This window comes from Juglans regia, chromosome 14, assembly GCF_001411555.2.
Source record: "Juglans regia cultivar Chandler chromosome 14, Walnut 2.0, whole genome shotgun sequence".
NCBI classification, from domain to species: domain Eukaryota; kingdom Viridiplantae; phylum Streptophyta; class Magnoliopsida; order Fagales; family Juglandaceae; genus Juglans; species Juglans regia.
In genome coordinates, this window is record NC_049914.1 from 25,047,935 (window position 1) to 25,054,867 (window position 6,933).

The 6,933-nt window shown below is 37.7% G+C and overlaps 1 pseudogene; it reads right to left on the reverse strand.

Moving 5' to 3' along the window:
• Positions 1-726: 726 nt before the first annotated feature.
• LOC109000188 lies at positions 727-6,459 on the reverse strand (annotated as a pseudogene).
• Between the last annotated feature and the right edge of the window lie 474 nt (positions 6,460-6,933).

Consider the following 6,933-nt stretch of genomic DNA (forward strand, 5'->3'; position numbering starts at 1 on the left):
CATACTCCTAGGGTGGTGCGTATCCCTCACGCACCATTACAGTCTCTGTGTTTACTTTTTTTTCCCTCTAAAGTTGAAAATACAGATCTACAGCTTTCCAAACTATATTTTATTATTTTCCCATGTATCATTTACTTTTCTGTTATTTCCTTTGATTTAGGTTAATAAGAAATAGTCTCTTAGACATTTTGTCCATAGAGTGAAAGTCCTCTCCTCCTCTGGAGGATGGGGTTTGAAATATCTGCTTCATGTAGAGTGTAGTCTCTTCGACGTTTGTCTGTAGAGAGTTTTAGAAGTTTAGACCATATCAGTCACAAATGAATTTGTCTACTGGTGGAGTCTCAACCATGAGTAGTTAGCTTGTAATTTGAGTTTTTCCCTGTATGTATCAGTCACAGCTATAATTTCGCTTTCATGAATGAATAAATTCTATTTAAAAACAAAAAAAGTGTGTAACTCTCATCTATAAAAACATGCTTCTAAAAATTGAGAGAAGGGAGAAGATCGAGTGATCTCAACTCATCTAATTTAATCATTACATTTAGAGAAAATATATTTACAACCGTGAATTGTGCAACCGCAGCGTAATTACTTTGAAAAAAGTGAATAAAACATGGGATCCACATGAAAAAATTAATTTTTTAATATTAAATCACATTTTTTTTCAAAGCAATTACACGATATTTACGCATTTCATAATTCTATGTATAATTACTCTTACATTTATTATTGCTTTTTTATACTCCACTTTTGAATAGTGAATTTCTTGTCGACCAAGTGTAAATGAACCTCCAAATTATGCGCACAACCAAGATCATTATTCGTCTTCAGATACGGGCTCTGAGTGTGATCCAATGCAAGTTCCACCCCAACATGAGCATAACTCCATGGAAATGACATAGCATCCTCTACATACTTCTGGAACTGGAATTTCTCGTTTGCAATTATCCCAGGTACAGTTGGCACCTTGTCGTGCACATTTGTCTCTCTCAGTACCTTAACTCCGAGCTCATCGCATCTTTCCTTGAACTTGAGGTTGCCCACTCGAGGACCCGAAAAGGAGTAAACCGTGATGGGAATCTTGGTCGCAAAACCAGTACCATCACGTACAATGTTTAGCTTCATCTCGGCTATGTCATAAGCGCTAGCTTAAGATAGCCAAAGCAGCTCCAAGACTATGCCCCGTCACTGTAATGCCTATTTCTTCTCCTCTGTAATAGTCCAGAAGCCGCTTGATTTCGGCTAGTACTTGTTCACGAGCTGAGAATGAGCAATACTTGCAGTTCTCTTCTTTCTTGGTGTACAAGTCGTAGAAGCCTGACTCTATCTTGATCGTGATAAAAACAGAAAACTAATAACAGTAGGAAGCAGAGGATATAGAGAAAGCAGAGGATAAACTTCACACTTTTTATTGATAAACAAACAGCCTATAAATAGGCTAACACATAACAGAAAATAACATGAAAATAGGCACTACCCAACGTTCAAAAATAGACTCCTATTGACTAGGTAAACATAAACAAACTCACTGACACTCCTAAAGAATAGGACAATTGAAACGTGCAAATTATTAATTTTCTCAACAATTCCTCCCTTAAACTGATGTTCCAGACATAACATTCAGTTTAATAAGAGTCAAACTTTGAAATTGAATCATTTTGAAATGCAAACACCAAGTAGCTTCCTGAGCTTATGAAATGCAGGAAACTTGAGAGGCTTGGTTAGAATATCAGCGATCTGGTCTTCACTTCTGCAGTAAATAAGATGAATAACTCCATCATTCATGAGATCCCTCAAGAAATGATATTTCACATCTATATGTTTGCTTCGACCATGTAAAACAGGATTTTTTGAAAGCTTTATTGCTGAGTTGTTGTCACAATAAATCTGAGTAGATTCATCCTCGTTGAAATGCAACTCTTTAAGGATTTTCTTTAGCCAAATAGCTTGACAAGCACAAGCTGTTGCAGCAACAAATTCAGCTTCAGTGGATGATAATGTGACAATAGGTTGCTTCTTTGATGACCATGAAACAGCTCCTGTCCCCATCATGAAAACATACCCAGATGTGCTTTTTCGATCATCTGAATCTCCTGCATAATCACTATCTGTAAAGCCAAATAGATTTGATTTTTCTCCATTCTTGTAGAACAGCCCAAACTCCTTAGTACCTTGCAAGTACCGGAAAATTCTTTTTGCAGTCAAGAGATGAATCTCTGTAGGACACTCCATGTGCCTACTAATAACACTTATAGCATGCATGATATCAGGTCTTGTTGCTGTCAAATACATTAAACTCCCCACTATCTGTTTGTAAAGAGTGTCATCAACCTTCTTGCCTCCATTATCTTTGTTTAGCTTCAAACCAAACTTAGATGGTGTATTTACAGGATTACAATCCTTCATCTGAAACCTGTCCAAGATTTCTCGCACATACTTCTTTTGAGAAATAAAAATTCCAGCAGAGGATTGCACCACTTCAATGCCAAGAAAGTAATGCATCATACCAAGATCAGACATCTCAAATTCAGCCATCATGGATTTCTTAAAATTTTCAAACATGGCTTTAAAATTTCCAGTATAGATAAATCATCTACATATAAGCAAACAATGAGCATTTTCCCTCCATCTTCAATCTTTATAAAAAGTGTATGTTCGTAAGGACATTTTTGAAAGCCTTCCTTCAAAAAATAAGTTTCTATACGATTATACCAAGCTCGTGGAGCTTTTTTTAATCCATATAGAGCTTTCTTTAACTTATACACTTTATGCTCATTGCCAAGTTTTACATAACCAGGAGGTTGATCGATAAATACATCTTCTTTCAAATCTCCATGAAGGAATGCTGATTTTACGTCCAACTGGAAGATAGGCCATGAGTTTTGAGCTGCCATCGCAATCACTAATCTGATTGTATCATGCCTTGCAACCGGAGCAAAGACTTCTTTATAATCAACACCAAACTCCTGCTTGTAGCCCTTAGCTACCAAGCGTGCCTTGTGCTTGTCAACCTCACCATTCTCCTTCAGCTTTGTCTTGTAAACCCACTTTACACCAATTGTTTTTTGCCCTTTTGGAAGATCACGTAGCTCCCATGTATTATTTCTTTCAATGGCTATAATTTCAGCATCCATAGCCTTTCTCCATTTGGGTTCTTTGACAGCCACTTCAAAAATGGTAGGATCACAATCTGAAAACAGAGCAAAATGTGTAAGTGGGTCATCACCTTGGTCAACTCCAGTTACCTCATAATTAGTCATCCATGCTGGTCTTCTTCGAACACGTTGAGGCCTTTGAGATTCAGTTGCAAATGGGCTTTGATCAGCTATTGGAACATTTTGAGTGACTTCCTTTTCTTGCTCATTCTCCATAGGTTGCTGCCCTTTCTCATCATCATCAAAATCTGATGGAATATTTTCTTTAATACCATTTTGATTCCATGACCAGGTGCCTTTTTCATCAAATACCACATCACGGCTGATGACAATTTTCAAGGTGCTATGATTGTATAGTTTATAAGCTTTTGACTTATTACTAACACCAAGAAAAATGCATTTTTCTCCCTTGTTATCCAGCTTCTTCCTCTTCTCGTCTGGAATATGGGCATAGGCAATACACCCAAAAATCCAGAAATGATCTACTGTAGGTTTCCTTCCGCTCCATGCTTCTTCCGGTGTCATATTTTGAACAGCAAGTGTGGGACTTCTATTCAATATATGAATGCTCCAATTAACTGCTTCAGGCCAGAAACTTTTTGGAATGCCACTTGTTGTCAAAAGGCTTCGCACCATATTCATAATAGTGCGGTTCTTCCTCTCGCATACACCATTTTGTTGGGGTGTATAAGCTGCTGTAAGTTGTCTCTTGATTCCATGGTTCTCACAAAAAATTGCAAATTCATGTGAGTTATATTCTCCACCGCGATCCGTGCGAAGAACTTTTATTGGGTTCCCAACTTCTTTCTCAACAAGCGCTTTATAGCTTTTAAAAGCTACAAAGGCTTCAGATTTTTCTTGCAAAAAATAAACCCATATCTTACGACTATAATCATCAATGAAGGTAATTATATATCTTTTACCTCCATTAGAATGTGGTGTTATTGGCCCACAAATGTCGGAATGAACAAGCTTCAATGCCTTCTTCGCTCTCCAAGATTTTCCTTGTGGGAATTGATTACGATGTTGTTTGCTAACAACACATTCTTCACAAACTTGAGAAGATGCTGTAATTTGAGGAAGCCCCATCACCATGTTCTTCTGTTGTAGTGTTTTCAATCCGCCAAAATTCAGATGCCCATAGCGAAAGTGCCATAACCATGCCTCATCTTTTAATTTTGCTAAGAAGCACGAATGAGCGGTGTTGTGGAGATAAAGTGGGAGCATACGATTTGCCGTCATGTTAACTTGAGCAATTAAGCCCAACTTTGCGTCTTGAATTTGACATACTCCATCTTTGATAAAAATCTCGTATCCTTTTTCTTGTAACTGATCCACACTAAGTAAGTTGGTCTTTAAATCTGGCACAAAAAGAACATTAGCTATAGTGTGGGTGGAATTTCCTTTCGTTTGGATTGTTACCTTTCCTTTTCCCATAACAGAAATTTTGGAGTTGTCACCAAACTTAACAGAGCTGCGAAAGGATTCATCCAAGTCAGAGAATGCCTCCTTCTCTCCACACATGTGGTTGCTGCAGCCAGTGTCTAAATACCACATGTTTTGTTGAGTTTCTTCCTTCACGTGACACACCATCAAAAGAGACAACTCTTCTTCTTTTTCTGCAAAGTTAGTTTTTTCTCCACTTTGGCTATTCAAATTAGTTTGACATTTTGACTTATAATGGCCATACCTATGACATCTGTAACATTCAACATTGGACTTGTCTGCTGACTTTGGTCTATAAGTTGTGGAGTGGTGGCCGCCATGTCCTCTGCCTCTTCCTTGAAATTGATGCTGATCATTTTGTTGTTGTTTCCCACAATCATTGTTGAATCTGCCTCCTCTTCCTCGACCTCTGCCTCTACCTCATCCTCTATCAGCTCCACTAGGTGTAGAGTTATTTTCTGATAAGGTCTTTAATCAATGCTTGTTCTTCTTTCTCCTGCTGGTTAATTTTTTGCTCATGAACCAACAAAGAACTTTGTAATTCATCAATTGAAAGTTCATCAACATCATTAGCTTCTTCTATAGAACAGACAACAAAATTAAATTTTGGTGTCAAGGATCGAAGAATCTTCTCAACTATGGTGACATCCTTTGCCTTGTCGCCATGGATCCGCATCTTGTTAACGATTGCCATCGTTCTTGAAAAATAGTCTGTAACCGACTCTCCTGATGTCATTCGAAGCATTTTGAACTCCGAACGAAATGCTTGAAGCTGCTGCCTCTTAGCCCTTGATGTACCTTGGTACTTCTTCTTCATGGAATCCCAAATATGCTTGGCTGTGTTCTTGCAAAGAATGGTTTCCAAGATTGAGCGATCAATAGCTTGGAAGAGATAATTCTTTGCTTTAAGATCCTTCAACTTCATCCCTTCATACTCCGTCTTTTGTGCATCTGTTTGCACAGCACCTGCTGCTGGTTCTGCTACTCCAAAAATAACAATTGTCCAATATTCTTTGAACCTCAAGAAGTTCTCCATGAGCATGCTCCAATGGTCATAGTGACCATCAAAGCGTGGAATGGCTGGCTGTACAAAACTTTCGGAAGCCATCAATTTCACTTTTACTCTCCTTGGAACCAGCTCTGGTACCACTGATAAAAACAGAAAACTAATAACAGTAGGAAGTAGAAGATATAGAGAAAGCAGAGGATAAACTTCACACTTTTCATTGATAAACAAACAGCCTATAAATAGGCTAACACATAACAGAAAATAACATGAAAATAGGCACTACCCAACGTTCAAAAACAGACTCCTATTGACTAGGTAAACATAAACAAACTCACTGACACTCCTAAAGACTAGGACAATTGAAACGTGCAAATTATTAATTTTCTCAACAGATCGATGGGTCTCCACGAAAGTTCGTCGGGTGGAGAATATCTTTGAGATCACATACCCATTCGAGGAATGTCACCGTGCCTCTCCATGCAATCACAATTTCGCGCCGCCCCGGCCGTTTGATCTCTTCCTCGTCGGTGGTAACCGCCACGTAGCCCATCCAGTTTGCATGGGTGCTCCAAACGCTGCTCATCTTGGATTTTTGGAAGAAATTAGGGAGGTTGATGTTTGAAGTTGCGTATAAATACCGACTGATTTTGTATCCTTTGTCTGCCATGTCGAGCTTTTCGAAGAAATTGGCTCCTCGATATTTGCATGTGCCATGCACAGTACTTGGAGTGAGGATCGAAGTCGAAGGAATCGTAGCAAGCTTGTGCGAATTCTCCATACCGGATGATTTCTTGTCGGAGGTGGGAATTCATGGGGTCCAGAAGGCCTTCCTAGTCATTGCTGCCCTGAATTTCCTTCCAAATTTCACAAAGGGGCCGGTCCTGTGAAATAGTATAACTGCATGGTAACATATCTCTCTAAGATATCGGATATGCCGCCGATCATAAGGAATACATGATTTTGAAAAATATTAATTTATGATTATTTTATAATTCTATATTAAATAAAAATAATAATTTTGTAAAATTAGGATTCATATTTAATAATTTAACGTAATTACATAACTAACTGATATTTGTTTAATGGGTGGTAAAATAACTTTAAAGAAATTATAAATGTATTAATATTACTTAGTACCCGACTTATAAATTTTGAGTCCCCAGGTTTTAATTTTATCGCTGACTCAACACTTATACTCATTTATTAATACTTATTGAGTTAAAAAATTAAAAGGAATTTAGTGATGGGCACACAAATAAAGTATTAAAATATAAATTAAGTAATTATGCTTACCTTTTAATTTCTATTTGGTTTGTAATTAAG